Below are 21692 nucleotides of genomic sequence, written 5' to 3' on the forward strand. Positions count from 1 at the left end.
TTCTAGGCCATAGAAATACAAGACCAGCTGCAAAGCATGTCTGAGGGATTCAGAAAGTGATGCTGCCTTCTCTCTCCCATGAATCTGGAGAGTCAGCATAAATCAGCTCCTCTGTTTCCACAGAGCACTTCTCTGATCCCATATAGCCAAGTTCATGCTTGGCAAGGAGGGGACGAGTCAAACCTTTTTGCATCTGGAAAATCACCATCGTGCTCTCCATGCACGGGAGGAAGGAAGGGGAAATAACAATCTGCTCCTCACCATCAGTTAGCCCTTATAAACGCAGTTCGGCAGCCTGAATGACAAACTTCTCCAGATCTTTTATTGTAGTTGTCAAGCGAGAAAAGACAAATGTCCTGCTGCTGAGATCCTGAGGAGCTTTGCCTGGAGAGGATGAACATGCTACCTCTTGGGTTTGCCTTCCTCAAAAAGAAAAATATGTGGTACTAGTGGGGGGAGCAGCCAGATCTGGAGGGCCATATGCTGGTTTTGGCTCACTGAAGAAAGCCAGCATCTGGTTCAGCTCTGTTTCAAAACTAAACTTGTTTAAATGGAGCCAAATATTTAAATATTATTTATAATTTTATTTCCTGAATATTAACTATGGTATATGGTAAAATGACTGCTGTACCTGCAATAAAGGCCTTTTAGGGCTTGTGAGCTGCTCAGTCTCTCTGTCAGCGTTTATAGTTATGCAAGCCAACTATTCACTGCATGGCACACAGTTTCAGCTACACATTCATTGCTTAATTAAAAGTACTGCTTTTAAAAGAGCAATAGGTTCTGCTTTGGTTTTTTTTTTAGTAACTGCGATAGTAAACTCCATACTAAAATACTGAGTGCTAAGAAGTAATAAAAATTTATGAAATGCATGCAAACTCAATAAAATATTAGTTAAAAATTCATGATATCATATGTCATTTTGTGTCAGGATGCACACAAACACTGTGCAGAGGTATTTGGGGGCTGGGAGAAAATAACTCTAACATACTTTGTGGAGCCAATATTCAATGCCAATTTCCACTAATTATCTGTCATTCTCTTTTTTTTAAGTGGGTGAGAGCTTTGTGAAAACTTTTCAGGCTTCTCTCATGAACACCCTAAGTTTGAAGCTACCTGAATTTCTCTGAAGGGTGTGGTACGTGTGTAGTGTTTGGAAGGCGAATAGAAGACTCAGTGGGATCCTGGTGTTTATCTCACAGAGGGCATGTCAGGCAATCATCTCCAGAACATCTCCAAGATCCTCTTTCCCTCTACAGTGCCAGAACACTGTGGTTAGCCTAAGTGATCCTGGTAATGAGAGCAGGTCTCAAAGCAGTTTATCCCAGAACAAGGATGGCAGCAACAGAAAACAGAGGATGGAAGTTCCTACCAGGTTTGTTTCCAGAGAGGATTGTCCTGGCTGAAGCCCCTAGCTTCAGAAGTAACATCCCATGGCAGAAGCCCATAGGGAGGCAGATGTCTCTCACTGGTTGTGAAGAAATGCCCTTGCAGAGCAGCAGCTCTGCCATACCTTCCTTCCACAAATTTACCACTGACTAGCTCTGGTAATGCTCTTCTAAATTTTCTGGCTTCTCTGACTCACGTTAACAGGTTCCTAGTTCTCTCGACAACTCTCAACTACCCGTGGGTGGTTTATCCAGGTGGCTGATAAACCATGGATGTTGGGATGCAGAAGCTGCCCAGATCTAGCCAAGTTTATTAACTCTTATGTAGTGTTGCTCTGCTGCTGTTTGGGCCAGCTGGGATTCAAGAAAGAAGCAGTCACCTCTGTACCAGGTGAGACCAACTTTAGGTACCTGGATATGCATGGAGCCAGACGGGCTCACCCTGCTTTGCCTTCCCTGCCTTGGGGACAAGTAGATGCAACCAGAGAGATATACAGACCCTCCTGCATGGAGACAGGATCATGCCTGAGCCAAGCTGCTGTGAGTCTGGCTGGTCCAAGGGAATCCTGAGGAGTTTCTGGGATGTCTTGGTGCTGGGATCTCAGTGTTTTTGCTGTGCCTGTGTTGATTTTGTTCACCATGTCTCACTTCAGCACCTATGTTTGCATATCCTGCATGCACTGACCAAGGTTGCAGAGCAAATCAGCACAGCCTGAATTCAGGCCGTCTGCCCCACTGCCCAGGTAAAATGAGTGAGAATCTCACACAGTAACTGGGAGCTCTGTGGGGCTCCCCATAGTGTGGGGATTCAGCTGAAAGTGTTGCTGTTGCTATATTGTAAATGTAATTTGAAAATTTTAGGGAAAAACATTATTTTTAACTCTCATTTACTCTCAGTTCTCCTGTTTCCTATATTTTATTTCTCTTTAAAGGACAGGAAGCGTACATTGATCCCAGAGAAAAATACCAATTTAAAATATCAGACTCAGACATGCAGGCCAGAACAGATGCTGACTACTCATAGAGCAATTGCATCTGGATACATTTAATATTATGTCCTCACATTTTTACGCTTAGTTTTTATGCTTGTCAGCAGATTACTTATTTCCCAAATGTGGTATTTCTGGATTGAACCTGACAGTCGTAGCACAGCGCATGAAATCTCCTTTGGGTGTATGGGATGCTCAAGCCATGTGACCCACAAGTTAGCTTCAAAACAATAGATTTAGATAAAAAAAAAAATATACACAAAATACAGGTATTTCACACCACATACCCAGGGAAAGCATAGGTCTATTTTTATCAATGGGTGTCTGGGCTGCCTTCTGCCTGGATAGCTTAGAAATTTTCTATTTCACCTCAGTACCCAGTGGTGACCTCAGTGTTTTCAAGAAGAACAGAACAAATAGCTGATAAAAAAAGGAGTTACAGTAGCCTTACTGAACAAATAAATTGGCAAGTGTATCTAATAATTGCATGGGTTCAGCATTTTTCTGCGATAAATGAGTAAACTTTAAATGTATCTCTGAGATGTGCTATCACAGGCATTGCCATGGGCAAGTTTTATCCAATGATGAAACAGCAAGGCCTTGTGAGATAAAGATGATAGAAGGGGTACTATCAGGTGGCAGCTGGGTAATTACAACTCTCTATTTGGGCTCTGTAGTGATGCTGCATGTGATAAGTGGAGAATAATGAAGAAAAAGGAGTAGTGATAATACAGGAGCTAAATGGTAGAAAATAGCCTATCATAGCCCACAGCCCTCTGAGTGCCTATGGGGACTTTGAACTATCTTCTTCAGTTTTCAACCACAGAAAAAATACTCTCTCTTTCTTCTTCCTTTGCTAAATTTATGTCTGGTGGGACAAAAGAGAAAACTGAAAGGAAATCAAGGGTATGTGAAGAGAATATGACCTTTGCAAATAACACTGAAGGTCACTGTGTAATTATTCTAAAATAAAAGTATCCTGTAATCTTGTCTGTACCCACAAAAGATGTAAGACCATTTTTAATGTGATTCTGAACAAGTTTGTTGGGGATCATGGTTTATGAAAGGTCAGCTAAAGTATTTCTAATTATATCTTGTCCAGTTCTTTGATCAGAAGAACACAAATGCCATTTATTGTGATAGAGTCAAACTCTGATTAAAGAGAAAAACTGTCAAAAGACAAACTCGTCACATGTAAACAAAAAATCCTATTTCCTGAGTGAAGATTGGCTTTTGTAGCTTTAAAACAAAAACAAACAAACAAACAAACAAAACGCAGGAGAAAATACCCTCGAGCTGCTCACTGAAACTTTTACCCCAGTTTGTTCCTTTTTATTTTTTCCCTACAGATAGTAATACTTACTATGGCTCCTGGTGAGCTTGGTACAATTTTCTAGCTATCTGAGTAACTCTCAGTAATTTTTTTATTCCCCTGGGTAAGACAATAACTCCATGACACACCTTTCACTTGGGAATCTGATACCTAAATGCCAGTTATGCTGGATGTCATTTAATGTGGATGTGATTTAGTGTGGATATGATTTAGTTTATAAATCATGCAATTATACAAGAGGGAAATCTACGTAAAATATCTACTGCTTAAAGATAAGAATTATATTGTTTTGCCTTTTGTTTTTTAACGCTTAGCTAAACAGGTAGAGTAAGAAGTGTATTGTGCATTATTCATGTATGTTCATGTCCTTTTTCTTCTTAGGACACTGACTCTGCACTACCATAGACCCAGTGTAATGGGGCACCTCATGACACAGAAGGTGATGTTGCATCAGCACACTGGCAGAATGCAGAGTGAGTCTCTGAGGAGCAGAAAGATTCAAAATGAGACTTTTTTTGGTATAGCAAACTGTGATGTTTATTGATCTAAACATTAGTGAGGCCAGTAGTGAAACCAAGGAAATTTTACATAGTGCCTGGATTTGGGAGACTTGGAGCTTGTTGGTAAAACTGAGAAAAATCAAACTCAGTTTTATGGGGAAAAAATGAACTGAACTCTTGTTCTGATCATGACAGAACCTGACTAGAGTATGACAAAAGCATTTGTACATTACAGAAATAAATGGCATGTAATAAAATATTTACAGCTGAACAGAATCCTGAAATGCCACAACTGAATAAACAAGGAAATCCACACACGTGTTAGAAAAAAGCTTTTTTAAAGTATATACCTGATTCCAATGATTTCTGTTGTATTATTAAATCATAACATCTGTTCCAAATTTTAAAAAGTTCAAATTGTTACTATGTTTGGTGAGGCACTGAGATGACTCACACCAAGTCCAATCCTTCCTTTGATTTCAGATAAAGATCTTGGTAAAAAAATAGATCACAAATCAAATTCCTTGGTGGGAAGAATTATTAGGCCATCTCAGTAAAAGTAGTTTCTCATTATTGACTGACTCCTACTGCCCTGGAGTAAGAGAATTTTGTTATTCATTGACCTATGAGGCCTTACTTACACGTAAGCCACTTAGGACTTTGGCCATGTATGTGAAATGCAACTGTGACCATATGACTCTGCAGTGGTGCCCCGACAGTGAGGTTTCCTGGGATGGGGCTCAACTCACCTACTTCTACACGCCTAAAAATTCATCATCTAAGTCTGAGTTAGCCACTCTGCTTCTTTTTTTTAGACAATGGGGAGAAACTGGCACCTTCTGAAAGAAAATTAAGTGACCTGTGTCAGACATCCACCTTAAGAAGGGATCAATCACCCTCTGGAAATACCTATTTCTCCTGATGGAATACACAGGGAGCCGGGGGTGACTGGCTTAGACATTTTACTTTTAGATAACTGAAGACAGGTAAAATGAATTTCAGCCTGCCTTTCAAGGAGATTTGTGTCCAGTGGGATCAAGACAGGTCTCTATATTTGGACATTTCTTTCATTTTAAATCATGCTAAGTGCTTTCCAAACCGCAAGGATGAATAACATTATCATTCATCTTAGTCAGTCTGGCTTGCATTTCCCTCATTTTTGTCTGCACAAAGCTTACACAGAGGTTTTCAGGTGGCCATGATGACTCCGGTGGTCCTTTGCTCCTTCTCCTAAACCCCATTCTCCAGTGATCATTTGTATGGTCACACAGTGAAGCAGATCAGGACACTGACCTGGCTGAAAATTGAGTAGGACAAAAAAAGATGTTGTCTGTTCTGGCTCAAATGACCATACAATTATGTTTGAAGTATGGAAGAGACACCAGAAAAGCAGCATTAGGGCTAGACACTGCTTCCAAGCGGCCTCCATTATATACCTTTCCTTTCTGTCATTCATTTTTCTGGAATCAACACTAAAATCCTTACCAAGGCTTCACCATCTTGCCTAGATCCCTATAGTTTTCTCCTCATCACCCATGCTGCTCTTCCTCTCTTGTCTATCCAGCAAAAGCAATCCTTAGGATGAGCTCCCTCACTCTATGCCTTCTTTAAGCAATCTACTCACTTTGAGGGGCAGCAGAAAATAACTGCAGAAGTAGTTTGTCAGTCCTATGGTTCAGACAGATGTTTGTTGGCAAGGTCCATCATTTCCCAAGACTGAAGATTCACAACTTTTTCTTCAGTTATGATGATGATGATGTAATTACTTTCTCTGCAGTCACTCTGGCCATTTTGGTCTGCTCTCCCATTGCCCCTCAGAACCCAGATCAAGTTCACAGTTCATAAACCTGTATGTAAGCAAAAATGAGGGACCAAGGGGATCAAGCAGTGACTGGGAGGAAAGAGAAGGATGGGAACTCCTTAAATGGATATACTGACTGCAGAATATATACTATCTGGCCTTGAAAATCCAGGGTTTTAAAGGCAAAACTGCCACACGGATTGAAGCTTGTATTGGTTAGGGAAAGTATTTCTCTTTGAGTAACTAGTTTTGAAGCTTAATATCAAATTGGCCATGACACTGTTGAAATGGTGGAGAGCAAAACTTGGCACTTTCTTGACCTAGAAAGAAATTAGCATTTTATTTCAAATCAAGACTGCACTTACAAAGCGCATTTCCTAGTTGTCTTCACTTGTTGGGTGTTGGTTCACTTGTTTCACATCACACATTGGCATGCATCAGCTGTGTTCCTGTTGGAAATACACCAGGAGGTGTTCTCCAGAAGTGCACGTACAGTGTTTCCACTGCTTAGAGGCATTCAGTTCGAAGGCTTGTGCCACAGCTAATCCAGATTCACCCTCTCTGAAACGCACAGAGTGTGGATATGGGGTCCTCAGCACCAACTGTTTTACCCTATCAGACTGCTCCTACTGGTCTAAATTACTTTGCTAACAGAGATGTATCTTATTATTACCCAATGTGATAAAAATAATTTCTCTCTGTTTCAAATTTGCCCTCCTGCCAAGACCTCAAAACAAAGTCAGAAATCAATTGCCACTTTGCAAAATGAAACTGGCATCAGAATCAGCCTTTGAGGCAGACAATCAAGACACGCTAACAAGTTTTATCTTTGTGGTACTGATATGATCCCTGTCAAAAATCAGAAGTTTTCCCATGGCTGTTTATGGTCTTAGACTGCACTCTTACTCACTGATTTCTAGCACCTTAGTTCATAAAATGTACATCCATTATACATCACTTTTATATCTGCATATAGCAGTTTATAGGTATGAAATCCTACTCCTATACACTTGCTCTCTCCTGCTTCCTGACTTCTTTTTTTCCTACCAGTCTTCTTTTACTTCCTGAAATTGCAAAGCCTATCCCAGGGAAATGAAGCCAGAAATTTTCATAATTTTGAAGTGTATTCACACAGACAGGGAGTAATCTCTTCTTCGTGTCCCTGGTAGATAGGACAAGAATTGATGAGCTTAAATTTCTGCAAAGGGGATTTAGGGTAGTCGTTAGGAAAAACTTTCTCATTAAGCCTTGGAATAGATTGCCTAGGGAAGATGAAGGATCTCCATCACTGGTGTTTTTTTCAAAAACAGGTTAGACAAGTGTCTGTCAGGAATATCACAGGTATAGTTTATATTGCCTTGAGGGGGCAGAGTGAGTGGATGTCCTCTCAAAACCCTTTCCAGTTTCTTTTTCCTGTGATCTTCCAAGGTATTGTGAATGCCTTATTTATCTATATCAGTGCATCTCAGTATTTCTAATACAATGTTTATCCAAGACTGAGATTTGAAAATTCCTAATCCTTCAGGACTACAGATCACTCAGAAGTATGTGTCTTATTATCCATTGATGCTTGACACTAGTGCAGACACTGCTGGTCAACTACTGACTTTGTTTGGAACACTGCCTATCACATTTTTTCTTATGCCCAATTTTCCTCTTAAAGTTTCATCTGTATTTGTAAATCAGACATATCACTGAACCTCTATTTCAAATGTTAGTCAAGATGAAAAACCTGTTGATAACAGTATTAAGACCAACTAGCTTATTTATACCACCAAGTTTTGAAACCTTCCTTTTGGTCAACAGGAATACCTTGTCAGCCAGCGGATCCCTAAAACTAACAAACTTGCAATATCAAAACATATTTACCTATTATATACTGAAGAGTAATGGGTGATATGAGGATTTTACGCCCAAGAAGATCACACTAACATTACACCGCAGACAGAATGATGTTCATTAACAACACAAACACCTGAAACACTTTAAAAACCAAATGTGTTTGGTTTTGTACATTGACGTTGTGTCATGATACAGTGGTCTCGTTTTGTTCATTTCTATGTGTTGGTGCAACAGGGTACTTCCTTCCTACTTCTCCTTCCTTCTTATTTCCTTCCTGGCTACCATTCCTTGACTGACTGTTTGGTCTTACACGAGTTCATGCCCATGAACTCAACGGCAATCTGGTTTGGGAGATGAGAAAAGCTGTCCAAAACTGCCTGCTGAGAATGCAATGTAGTGCTGGAACTACAGAGGTACATGGCACTGAAGAGCTTCTGTCCCACACAGCATTAATGGAGCAGTTAACCAATAGCCACCATCCTTGTTTTGTGTCCAGCTCTGACACCTGACTGAATTCAGGGGTTTTTCCCAAGTCAAAGCTTCTGATTACACTACACTGTGTGATAGGATAGGACTCAATGAGGAGAGCTGCTCTCCACATCTCTGCGAGATATCTCCTATCTTGTTTGAAAGCTGATATTACCCTCTAACTTTGCTGGAGCTATTTTAGTTAAGCTATAATAACTCAATTGGCTAAATCCTTACTAGTGATATGTAGTTTGAGATCACCCAGAGCTGATACTGGGACTGCAGATCTTGTCCTTAAGAAACTTTAAGATCTTTTTTATTTTCTCAGAAATATCAATGGAAAACATAATAAAGCAAAGGATGGGCAGGGACTGATTTGTCAGCAATGACATCAATTCAAATGTGCATCAAAATGCAATGGCCTGACAGAGATGAATGACAAAAACCCAGCTCTCCCACAAAACCTCACATTCTTGCTGTACAACAGGCAATTATTTTGCTTAATCAAATTTTCAGCTAAGCTGCCTACAGTGTCAGGAAGCCACGAAGTCATTTAATAGACAGCAGTTTGAATGGGCTGGAAAGGAAATATTTAAGCTGAACTGATCCTGATGGGATTTCCCAAGCTCAAGAAATTCTCACATAAAAGACGTTATGGGGAGGAAATAAGTTGGCTTTTGAAGGACCAAATTTGCAATTTTTCCCCCTAGATTTGAAATCAAGTGGTATTGGTTGTTTATGCAATAAACTCATTCTACATATTTACAAATAACATAGAGCTTCAGTAATTGCTGTCTATAAATGGATTTCCTCTATTATATTAATGTCCAAGTCTGAGAAACCTCTCAGATTCTGATTTTCTCAGAAATGTTCCTCTGTGTTGGACAGAAGGGAATAGACATGTCCATGACATGATATGGTAAAGAGTACTTGAATTATACATATCTTGAAAGTGTAGACATGAAAGAAAATGAACCACCTCACAAAATACCTGCTTCCAAATTCCTGCCCTGCAGTAGATATTCAGTCCATGAACAATGATTCAGAGAGCAGTTCAGGTTTCTAAACATAAAGCCATTTTCAGTTCCTATTTGGTGTACTGCTCAGCCTCCAGCTCTGGCCCATCAGACTGTGGACCTCCTGTAGGTCCTGCCTGCATCTGCCAGCTCCATGCAGACATTTTGGATAACTTCAGATGTTTACAATGGCAGTAGATGCTTATATTTAGTCCTGTGAATTGCACCCCTGATTTGTATGTGCTCCAGTTTCCTATCTGTAAAATGACAAAATAAGCCTCGCTTCTTCCCAGCTTCAGACTGGGCCAGCATTTGTGGAGCTGTCATGAGTATTGACAGGTCTGAGAATGCCAAAGACATTTCCGGTGCAAAAACCTCATGGATTAGGTTTAAATCTGTGCACAAAACTTCTTATGAGATCCTTATGGCAGCAGCCTTCTGTCTATCTGCTTTTTGTGGGTGGCTAATTCCTTTCCCTGATGTGTCTTTCATGAGCTGATCATGGGCCACATGGTCTGGCCCTGCTGGCAAACAGTGATGACATCTCGTCTAGAGTAGCTGCAAACCCTCCTTTTGGAGGGCTTTTCCCTATTACAGGAATACCTGCAGCATGACCTTAGCTAGAGCCTCTCATGATTCTGTAATAGGACTAAATTCTACCACCTTCCACTCATTAATTGCTCAATGAAGAGGTTTGTGTAGAGTAACACAATTTGCCAATAATACAAAGCTATTCTCTACTTGACATCCAAACAAAAATTCTGCTATCAGTCTGTTTTCTTGTTCTGTAAAGATTTTCTATGAGGTACCTATCATTTTAAAAAGTCAATCTTTTCCTTATTTAAAGGTATTAAGCAGTCCTTCATTCTGGTGGCTGCTTTTCAGATGCTTCAGGCTCTCTGATTATCAGAGATCAAGAATATCACCCACTATCCTTTGGAACTGAGATTTGCGACAGCCCATAGTAAATGACCTGGAACAGGAAAACATTCCACAGATAATTTAACTGCACCAAATTATTTTGGAAAGTGTTTATTTAGGAGGACTTTGCACTTCAGTCATAAATTTATTGATTTGATATAAAGTATTCATTTTCTGGTTGTATTATTTTATCATGTTATCTGTCTATTGAATTTCACTATTTCTTTCCCAGGGAATTAGTTCTCAAAACAAATGTATTTGGTACTCAGTTTGAAAGGGTTTTATTGACTTTCTTATTGTGTTTTTCCCTCCAGCTGACTTCTATTTAATCCTTTTGATTTAAATATTTCCCTATGGAGGAACTGACCGCCAGGAAGGACTGTAACATCAGGATACGTTCAACTCCATCCATTTTTAAACATTTCTCCTGAGTAATTAGTTCAACCACTGTAGGACCCTGTCAAAAATGTTCATATGCTTCCAGACTCTACTTTCTTGCAGTTATGAGTATTCACATTTCTTGGGCTTGCTGGAATCAAGGGGGCCAAGAGCAAATGTAACTATCATAAAATTGAGGAACTGCTCCCAATTCTGATACTGGCGTGCTCAGTATTCTCAAATCAGTGGCCACCCATCAGTGGGAGCTTAGAAAGAATTTCAAACCCTCTGCCTCAGACTTACTAGTAAAGTATCAAGGAATTTATAAATTGTTCCATTTCTTTTAATACTTTGTCTTTGGAGAGATCTCCAAGCCCAGTGTATGAGAAATTTGAGGTACTGCAGAAAAGGGCATCAGCCACTCATCTCCTGACAGCAGACACTGGATACTTTGGGCCTCACCTGGAGTTACTGAAGTCAAGAATATGACTCAGATATGCCTACATGTGTTCCAATCACATCTCTAATTACAAAGCAGATAATCTCTCTTAGTATTCTCTAAGGAAAAGTTCATTTACCTACCAATCAGTTTGTAGATTAATCTTCCCGCTCTGTCATGAACTTATCCTGAGGAATACCTCTACTACTCCATGACCTAAAAATATTTATTGGTCACAACATCATTGTCAAGTGAACCTGCCCACTCTGCAGTGAATGTATTGCAGTAGGGTCATGCGATAGTTTTAATAATATACGGCATCTATATTTATATCTATCTTCTCTATTTTCCATCACTGCAGTCCTGGTATACATACTGTATGTACAGAGTAGCCCAGGTTACATCTATTCCTTCTACAGGCATAGCTGTAATAACTTATCTGTGAATAGGCTCCAGACGAGCTCATTAGGGATGAGATAATTTCCAGGACTTTCTCACATGCAGGCCTGGATGGAGAAAGAAGTCTTGATGCATGAGTTATGCTTGGTCAGCTTGGACGAAGCTTCACTGTTCATCTTGCTTTTACTGAAGTCAGACATGTCTGCAGCTGTTATACATTACCTGATTTTGTAAATACGTGTGTAGATGTTCCCAAGCAAAATCTCCTTAGTCATAAATCTTAAGACATTAAGTCATAACTAGGAGTTACTATTTGAGAGGTCTTCATACACCAGACATCTAAATGTATTTATATAACTAAGTACTAAGAATTTTTAAAAGATTATTTGTGTCATCACTGCTTTCAGATGAGCTGCGTAGAGTGCGAGATGAGGTAGGCTAGATAAGCAGCTGAAATATGAAATTAATATGTAGAGATGAATTTGCATGGACAAACAGAAGCAAAATCTCTCATTCAACTTCAGCACTGGTTCTTGTGAGCAAATAGTACTGAATGAGGAGTTTGTTCAAAATCAGAACCTCTGAGTGCTTCAGTGTCCTTCTCATTTTATTCAAAGGAATCAAGAGGTTCCTTAAAGGAACCAGCTATATTCTGAGGGCTGATTGGTCAAAATTGATGGGGTGCTACAACATATACGGTGTTTACAGAAATTATCACATTTACAGCATAGAGTGTATATTGAATTTGAAGTGTGCCTGTGCAGCTAATTAGGAGGATAGCACGGGAAGAACTTACACAGACATGGCCTGATATAAGAGATGGGAATTTAAGAGATCATGGAGAATGCTATAATGAAAACCAACACACTCCATGATCCTAAGAAATACAATCTCACAGGTACACATCCACACATACACATTTAGATTCCACTGCCAAAATGAACTATTAGATCATAAAATTTGATCTGCAGTATGTTAGACCTATTACTTCATCACCCAGTTAATTCTGTATGGAGCCCAATAACTTCTGTTTGATGAAAGGATAATTTGTGTTTGACTAATGCGTAACTTCTAGAGAATATCTAGTCTTGATCTTACAATAGCAGGAGACAGAAAATCTGTTGCATGGTAGTTAGTTTGAATGGTTAATCCCTCTCACTGCCTGAAAAAAAAGTATCTAACTTCTGTCCTGGATTGACTTAGCTTCAGATTCCAACCAGTTTCAGTCTCCATTAAATTCAAGATCACTTCAGTGGTCTCAGGAAAGGGATTTATATACTCCCATCAAATCCCTTCTCAATTTTCTTTCTGATAAGATTAAAAAAAAATTTTTTCCCAGTTCTTAAATCACTTACTGCATTTTTTCAGAACTCTCTCCATCTTTTCAAGAGTTTTTGAAAAAATACCAAAATCAAACCCCATATCCTAGCTGTTGTCTTAGCAGAACAACGTCTACAAAAGTACTACTACCCTTCTACTCCCATTCATTACTTGAATGTTTGTACAGGCAGGTTGTGTCCCTCATGGCATAGCAATGCATTGGAAGGGGCTGTTGAGTTCCTAGTCTGCTAAGACCACACTTTTTAGGACACTATCAACTATTTTTCTTTTGTTTGGCTTATATTTGGCAAAGCAAAAGAAGCAGCTCCTTTTCCTGAGGTGTTTGCTTTCTTGTTCTGAGCATTCTGCTTCCTCGGTCTTCCAGCAGCCTACCTACAGTGTGTCATAGGACTTCTTAGGCCCACTCTTTCCTGTATTGCCACTCAGCAGAGCAGTTTGGATTTTCCTTATTAATGCCATTCCCAGGTACCACAGGGCTCTAGTTGGCTAAGGCTTTTCTACTTTACCTGGAAGGACTCCCCACTTCCCAGGCTTGGTTGTTTCTCCTGGATGCACCCTGACTCTACGTCATGTGAGCCTGCACACATACCAATACCCTTCTACTGCCATCCCTCTGGTTTCTGTCCCAAGAGATCAACTGTCCTTGTTGGAACAGTCCTGCATGCATCTAAGCTGAGTCTGTGCCAGACTATGACCCCAAAGAGCAAGCTGTGCACATCAGAAGGCAAAGATAGCTCTTATCTGTCTAGGTTGCCCCAACACATGTAAGTTAGAAAGCAGTAAATTTCAAGATAAGATGTCTGCTACATAAAACCTCTTTAAAAAAAAAAATAAATAAAACCAATACCCAGTTCTTGGAAGTCACACTGAGGAGAGCAAAGGAGGCAAGAGTGAAATGGAGGAGTGAATATGGCATTGAATTATCTTGAGACTTACAAACTGGCAAAGAGAAAATGCCTGAAGTAGAAGTTGGCTGCTGAAGTCTCTACTAGGAATAACAAGCTATTGACAAGCCAGAGAGAAGAATTATACGAGGAAGAGAGGTCACTGTTAGCCAAGGGGAGACATGAGAGATGCTAAAGGGAAGAATTATATTTGTTCTGAGGAGGGGGAGCATAGACAATCGAACACACAAAGACTGCCAACAGTAGAGCCTGGGAACAGAGACAACATTCTGACCATACAGACTATTCCTACTGTTCTCAGTTTACAGTAGTGAATCCCTAGGGAGGAAGAGTTTATAAGTCCCGCAATTCAGAAAATTCGATGTCCACCTCTGAGCCCACCTATGACTCAGATAGTAATTGCTCTAATATCAAGCCTAAGATCCACAAAACAAAAAGTAGCAGCCATCTCAAGGCATTTTTCAGAAGGAAGTTAAGTGGTAGCTGAAGCCAGCCAGAACTGTACTCACCTCTCATATATTTTTCACTCAGTGTTGAGGAGTTTAGAATTCACCAAGGAAATACCATATTTGACAACTAAATTTCTTTTTCTCAACTAGCCATTGCGGTTCCTTAGAACAATGGGTACTGTATTGCTTTAGCCAGAGAAGCAGATCAATATTTGATTCTTGCACTGCTGAGTCTAGGCAAGCATTTTAGTTAAAGCAGTGAGAGAGAAAGATGGTGAAAGCCAAAAATCACTGTCAAAGACAGTAGGTCCCTGTGATAAGAGAGAGAGAATCTTGGTTAACAAAGTGGTAACATTTTATAAGCTCACAAAAACTCACAATACTGGTCAAATGCCAGGAATCAGATGCAAAGCAGATTAAAGAATGGACTAGCTCACCAGCTGAAAGTAGAACAAATGCAGAAGGTTTCATTTTGGATCAGTGATCTCCAAAGCAGGCTAAAGCCTGCTGGAGAGGGAGCACCAGTACACCAGCTTATGTTCCTAGTGCCAGGAGGGCACCACAAGCTGCTGATGCTCAGCTCTGGCGGGGGAAAGCAAGTCTGCATGAGGAAAAGAACTTTTTGTTGTTTTGTTTTCTTTTCTGAAAACCCACAGTGTAATAGTATCCCCAAACTACCAGATGATTATCAAAAGTTCAAGATACATGCAATTTGTCTCCTTGGAGTACTTCACAATATTAGGTGAATTTAGGTTTCAGACTGTTGAGTGCTAAATTACTCATTACAAACAAAAGTTGTACTGCAGGATAGGTGTTGATAATAATGCCTGATAGCTGTGCATAATGTTTCGTTTGGCAGAAGGTAGTCTGACTATTACAGGAAGCAATTGGCCACAGGATCTTGTTGAGGCATAAATAGTCAAAAAGCAAAAATTGTACAAGTGAAAAATTTGCACAGAGAAATGTGAAGCTCTGTTTATTAATTCCTTACCAAATTAAAAAAAAAAAGAGCTTTTCCCTTACTGGTGGATTTGTCTCCTATGCAATGCAAAGAGAAATATGAGAGACTGAATAAAGACTCTGAAGATAGACTCTGAAGAGAGATGGATATTTGCATGCAAAACAGTTGTGCTTTAGGAAGTTTTTACCCCTGTGGTTGTCAGAAGGTAAATGGGAATTTATGTGGGTGAACAACAACTCATTAAGGTAAAATGTGAAATAAACTGTGCATACAGGACAGAATGGAAGAGGTAAAAATCAGAAAAACATTCAAGGAAGTATATCCAATCCTAAACTGAAAAAAACACAGGATGTCCTTCTGATCATGAAGGCACCAACATGACATGATTAGTGGGATAAGGGGCCAAGAAAACAAACATTTCATGAAAAGCATTTTCCAGCAGACAAAGAAGTTCCCATCAGAGGCCAAGGTAAAAAAGACCCTTCCCCTATCTTTGTTCAGTTCCTGGTCTAAAGTTCCTTTCCCTTAAAACCCAGATCAAAAGAAGAGCTGGATATTCTGTCATCTTTGGGAATCAGCGCTTATAGAAGAAAATATATGAGAAACTTTGCGGTGTAGGGAGGCAAGAGAATTAAAGAAATATGCATAACATGGCTGTTTCCTACTCTCAACAAAGGGAGAAACTCTGTGAGAGATGGCCGATGCCAGACATTTTTCAACGCTTGATATATCAGCAAGGTTCTGGCAGGTGTCCTCAGGAAAACAGAGCACTCGTCTGAGCACGTTCAATATCCCCTTGGGAAACACTGTTTTCCTCTGTGAAGCACTGGGTGCATTTTTACTAAAAAATACAACTTTTTTCATAGTAGATAAACCTGTGAGATTTATCCATTGGATTCCGATGGAAAAAAAAATAAAAAATAAAAAAGAAAGAACACAGCTTTGATACTCTGAGAAGCTTTAGGGAAATTCAGCTCTTCTGCACTAAATTTCAGCAAAACATAGACTCTGTGGAAGGGAAATTGCCTACTGCAGCTGGTCAGAGTATGGCACAGGCTGTCTCATCACCTCTGACTGGAGAGAGAGGGACACAAGGACTGGACTGTGAAGGGAACAACTATGTGATGTAGGTGCATGACTAGCACCCAAGGACCAGTAGCATGCAAAGACAGGCAAGGGACATAGAATACAAGTCAGGGTGAAGAGAAACTGAAAAAATTAAATGAATCCGTGTTCTGGAGTAAAGACTTCTGAGGGTGAGCTCAGATTAAGTGGTGTCCAGATGCTTTCTGGTAGGTCTGGACACAGATCTCCTACACCACCATAGCCAAGATTGGGGTTTATGCATTCCATTTGCTAACAAGTGGAGTGTTAATTTACTCAAGAAAAGTAAGAGGAGAATTAGTCTTAAAGTGTAAGTGTCAAAAAGTTTCATGTTTTTATGTATGAAAGGTCAAGGTTGGCCTAAATTACCATAAACCACTTTTTGCCATTGCCAAAAAGACCTGTCAGTTTTCCCATTTCCATGCATTATGACAGAGATTATTTTTGCAGGTACAAGTGTATCACTTGCAAATTAAATATCAATGAGGAGATATTTAATTGTTCAGCCATAATCTTTATGACATCTGACAAAAGGGCAGGAAAGGAAAGTCTATGCTTAAAAACCTAATTTTTTACACAGAAAATCCCCGAATATTTCTGTTTTAGTTGAAAGTTAATTAATTAATCTTCATTAATTACATGAATTTATTAAGACCAGCCACACAGACACAGCCCTTATTATCAATGTAAAAATGACCTCTAAGAACTGTCAAAACTTAGCGTCCATAAGTGCAAGTAATTTGCAGTGAAGTTCAGGTTTAGATATGCAACTGCTGGTGCCACCTGTCTTAAACCTAACAAACATCTGAAAACAGCACATCTCATGAAAGAAATAAAATGATGGGATCATACTCTGTTCTGCATTTTGGACTGTTAGGCACCGGGACAGCACAAGAAAAGACGTGCCTGTCTTCTGGGAATATCTGAAGTTAGTTGAAAAATTAAAATGCATGGGCATGTTTAGCAAGCGGCGTCAGAGTACACATCTGACTGCAGATACAGAAGGGGAAAAATGAAACAAAATAAAGTCAGTCAGGTTGATGGTCCTGGGACTCTTCGTGAGAATGACAGAGGAATTATTTATGCTCAAACACATTATGAGCCCTGAGGTCAGATCAGGTATCCTAATGTCAGTGGAATTCAGAGACGTTGCGGGGTGCTGAATTGTGAATTTTTCCCAGACAAGTCCAAAACTGGAAACAGTTGCATCATCTTGATACCTCTGATTCCTAAACATAAACATTTTGGGACAGATAACCTTTCTACCATTCAGTAACACAGGGAAGACTGCATACAAGGATGTTGAAGAGACTCACATTATGAGTTATTTAATAGACTTGTCATAAGTATTTTGGATTCTGGTGTTTATTGCTAACTTTTGATGGCTTTATGCTTAATTGGGAAAGTGAGGGAATTTTATCTCCAGGAAGGTGGAGTAGGAGCTAGTTGAAGCTGGTTGTTATGTTCTTCAGTGCTTCATATTGTGTAATGTTGACCAAGCTAAAACTCAGGCATTGAGTGGAGGAGGTCTCTGCCAGGTTCTTTGGCTCAGCCATTGCTCAGAAAAAAGTACATACTTCTCCTATGGCAAACCTAAGTAAGATAACTTTTCTCTCTCTGTAACATTGTCTGGATCTTCTGCCTGAATATAGGTTCTTTGCCCCTTTGAAGAATTTTCTGCAGAGCACACAAATGGTTTTTCAGTAGAGACAGCACCATCTTTTCTCTGTTATATTTCTTTTGTAGAGACAGGCAGCTCTTTCAAGTCCTACTGTTGCAGTTTTCTCTCAACAAAAAAATTCTCATGGACTCTTGGGGGTCTTCCTTTCATTTTCTTCACGCATACATCCATTTACATAGAACTAATTCTGGTTATATTCTCTCCTCTCATTCTACTTCTAGATTAGTTTTGAATGCTCAGATATTGTTAATTACCAAAGCTAAAGTTTTTCCACAGCTGCATCTCTTGCTTCTTTACTGCAGTATTCCATTAATTTTTAAACTGTTATTCAAAATTTTAATGGCTCTTTTTGTCTCTTGAATAATACCAGTTTGGGCTTTACCATTGGCTTTCTTCTCCATTTGCTTCTTGGCTAAGGTTAATTTCTTAAAAATCTCTCATTCAGTGACAGTCAACCTGCATCCTAAGTGAAACCCCAAAAGTTAGTCCCAACCTAGTCTGCACAGCATGTCCCTGAGTGTACTGCTGCCCTGGACATTGTGTTCAGATACTGAAAGGGCTCACTCCAAAGCAAGTCTGAGTACAGCAGATGTGCAGTCCAGTTCTTCTGTATTATGGCAGTGCTCCAACCCCTAGGCTGTGAGGAAAAGGAAAAGGGGCACTGCACATCCTCTCACAAGAATCAGCCCTACTCTGTATAAATATATACTATCCATATATTTTATGGGTGAAAACAGAGAATGAAATCTGAAACAGAATGGGAGAATTATGAAATTAAATATTGCTTAAATTCAGCCTTTTTTCAAAACTAGTATTTGTGTGGCATATCAGAAACATTTAATTCCACTCAGAACTGAAACAATAACAAATTCTCAGATGTCAGCATTTCTTACAAAAATTATATTCCATAACTCAGCTGTTCTTGTCTAACAGGATTTTCTCATTAGCCACCTCAAAAGATAGCATTAATACTTCCATGAAGACTTTTTTCTCTCTTCATTACATTTCTTTAACATGTTGGTGTACACATATTGACTTAATAATTAACATTATTATGCTGAATAAAATGAAACAACCAATGATGTCTTATTGGAGAATCTTATTCACCCTCAATTCCTTTTTTTTTTTTTTTTAAATATTAAAGCATCATGAAAAAGTTATAAAGTCATCTGGTCCATCTAATCCTGCTCAAAGCCTGGCTAACTTCACAGGTAGATTAAGTTGTGCAGAGCATTGCCCAGCAAAGTTTTGAACATTTCTAAATCACCTAGGCCTATATGATGTGAAAACTTGTAAAGGGCTTGGAGTCAGGACCTGCATCTCCTATTTACAGCACCAGTACATCCGTAGTGCTGTCAATCATTTTGATGTGTAAAGTACATAAGAATAAGTCTCCTTTCTGTAAGACTTGCATTATCTACTTGCACACGGTTGACATGCAAAAATGACTGACATCAATGTACAAAAGGCGAAAACATACAAAAATGTACAGCCACTGGGATGGTTAACACCGAAAAGAGAGGAAAAAACCTGAAAAACTGTGCTCACCAAGTCAACTTGTTTTTTTCTTGTTCACTCTGTTTATCCCCTAACTTTCAGTTTGGTAGGACATCCATCTGCCTTTCAGACTGCAAGGATTTAGGGCTCCTGTGTAGCTTTCTGCATCCTGCAGGGTTGATAAATAAAGGCTAAATAATAATGAAAATAACTGAAGAATCAGTATCAATACCTCAATAGACTCTGTAAATAACAACACACCATTTGCATGTCAAAATTTTTTACATTAATCAAAATGAAAAGAATGGGGTGATTATCTCTGTTACTACATTTTCCTCCCATTTCCAGAGGTATTCTCTAATAAAATCCTAAACATGGTGCAGGCATGCACTGGTCTGTCATGCTACTGTTATGTTGCCAAACAGGTAGTATGAATTTCCCTCAGCAAGCTATAAAAAGTGCAGAAGTCAATGAAGCAGGATTTATGGTTAGAGAAAGAGATTACAGAATGAGACTTAAGCACATGCTTAACTGCTTTGCTGAGCTAAGGCATACATGGGGACACTGATAACTTTAACACTTGCAAAATCCTTCGTGATAGAAAACCACCATTAACCCTAAAATGGTTACATCACACCAGCAGCTTATTAATAGAGTTTTTATTTTTAATGGAAATGGAACTGGTTTCCTACTATATCCTATTTCTCTGTTTCTATCATGTTGTTGCATAGGTAATTTAGACTGATATTAATTTTGTCATGACAACTCAGTTCTGCAAGATAATATTATACTTTTATTCCTTAGGAATAGATCATAAACTCCAAATAATGTAGAAAAAGTATATGAGAGGATTGAAATTTCTGTCTTTTGGGGGACAATGGATGAAATATTAAAAGGAATACATTTAATTAGTAATTATTCTCTGGAAATGGTACATGTCCTGTTTGTTAATTCTGATTTTAGAATAGATTATAGATGCAGTATAGAAGCAGTTTTTCATAAAACAGTTGGTTACAGTTATCATAATAAAACAAGTTTAAGAGAGGAAGTGGTGTAATTATATGCATGGCTTTGCAGCTCTAGGTTATTGATTCATATCCAGGTCAGATAACTAATAGTAAGAATTCATTCTCAGGAATTGTAACTGATTCTGGTACTGTTCAGGACAAATAAGAAAAGAGGTGACAGTGTAATGTTTATTCAATACTTTACCATTGTAAATTATTGTATATGTTGTAGCTTCAGAACAAATCAATCCTCTCATAAATTTGATCTAATATGTGATGAGAAAGTATTTCACTCTTTAGCATGATTATTCTAAGTATATATGGCCAGGCGGTCTCTTGCATCAAGATTCTCACACACATAAATTCTGTGATCCTCCCCAGTCCTTGACCTGTTCCACAAGATGGTCTAGGCTTATGGATCTGTCTATGGATTTGTAAGATATCAGATCCCAACAGTAATTGGTGGCTGAACTCCAGCCTACCATGCTTATAGTCTTTTCCTTCCCAAAGCTCACAGATTTAGGCTGGAAGTCTTCAACTCCCCAGCTGGGGACTCCCAGCTACCTGTGACCAGAGTTCTGGGAAACGGGTCCATTGACCCATTGACCTTACATGTAATGAAGATCAAGTCACAAAATACTGCCTTTTAAAAAAAAAAAAAAAAGGAATTATGTCACAAATGGAGAACTACTATTGATTTACTGGCACAGTCTATGTTGTCTGGATATTTAACTACTAAATCAAAGCTGGCATCCCTTGTTTGAGACATATGAGAGAGATAGCTTCCCCTGGGTATCTCCTCCATTTATTTCAAATTTCCTGTTGATTCCAGTAGGTAATGTGCATAAAATCTACACTATATATGTACACTTCTGAAAAAGCACAAACTTGATCAATGCACCGTTTCATCTTTCTACCTTTCTATCTTATCAGCCTTTTTTTCAATGCAAAGGAAAAAGGAGTGGAAGAAGATTTATAAGAGAATCACAGCACAGCCGAGGTGGGAAGACACCTTTGGAGATTGTCTAATCCAGCTCTCCCGATTATGCAGGGTCACTTACAGCAGGTTGCTCAGGGCACTATTCAGTCGAGTTTTGAGTATGTCCAAAGTTGGAGATTAAACCTCTCTGAGAAACTTGTTCCAGTGTCTGACCACCTTCACAGTGCAAAAGCCTGTACATTGCCTGTATTTCAGAATGTGCCCATTGACTCTTGTTCTCTCACTGGAGACCTCTGAGAAGAGCCTCGCTCCACCCACCTTCAGGTATTTCTG

At 39.2% G+C, this 21692-nt stretch overlaps 1 long non-coding RNA gene across 1 annotated transcript; it reads left to right on the plus strand.

The window, feature by feature from the left end:
• The first annotated feature begins 1238 nt into the window (after positions 1 to 1238).
• Positions 1239 to 21419, plus strand: LOC127468002 (uncharacterized). Its single transcript, XR_007903386.1, has 3 exons — positions 1239 to 1375; positions 4092 to 4183; positions 21353 to 21419. It is a non-coding gene; the product is annotated as an uncharacterized LOC127468002 (long non-coding RNA).
• Positions 21420 to 21692: the final 273 nt, after the last annotated feature.

The sequence above is a fragment of the Manacus candei genome, unplaced genomic scaffold (genome assembly GCF_025592945.1).
Source record: "Manacus candei isolate 608988 ecotype Guabito, Panama unplaced genomic scaffold, ASM2559294v1 h1tg000014l, whole genome shotgun sequence".
NCBI lineage: Eukaryota > Metazoa > Chordata > Aves > Passeriformes > Pipridae > Manacus > Manacus candei.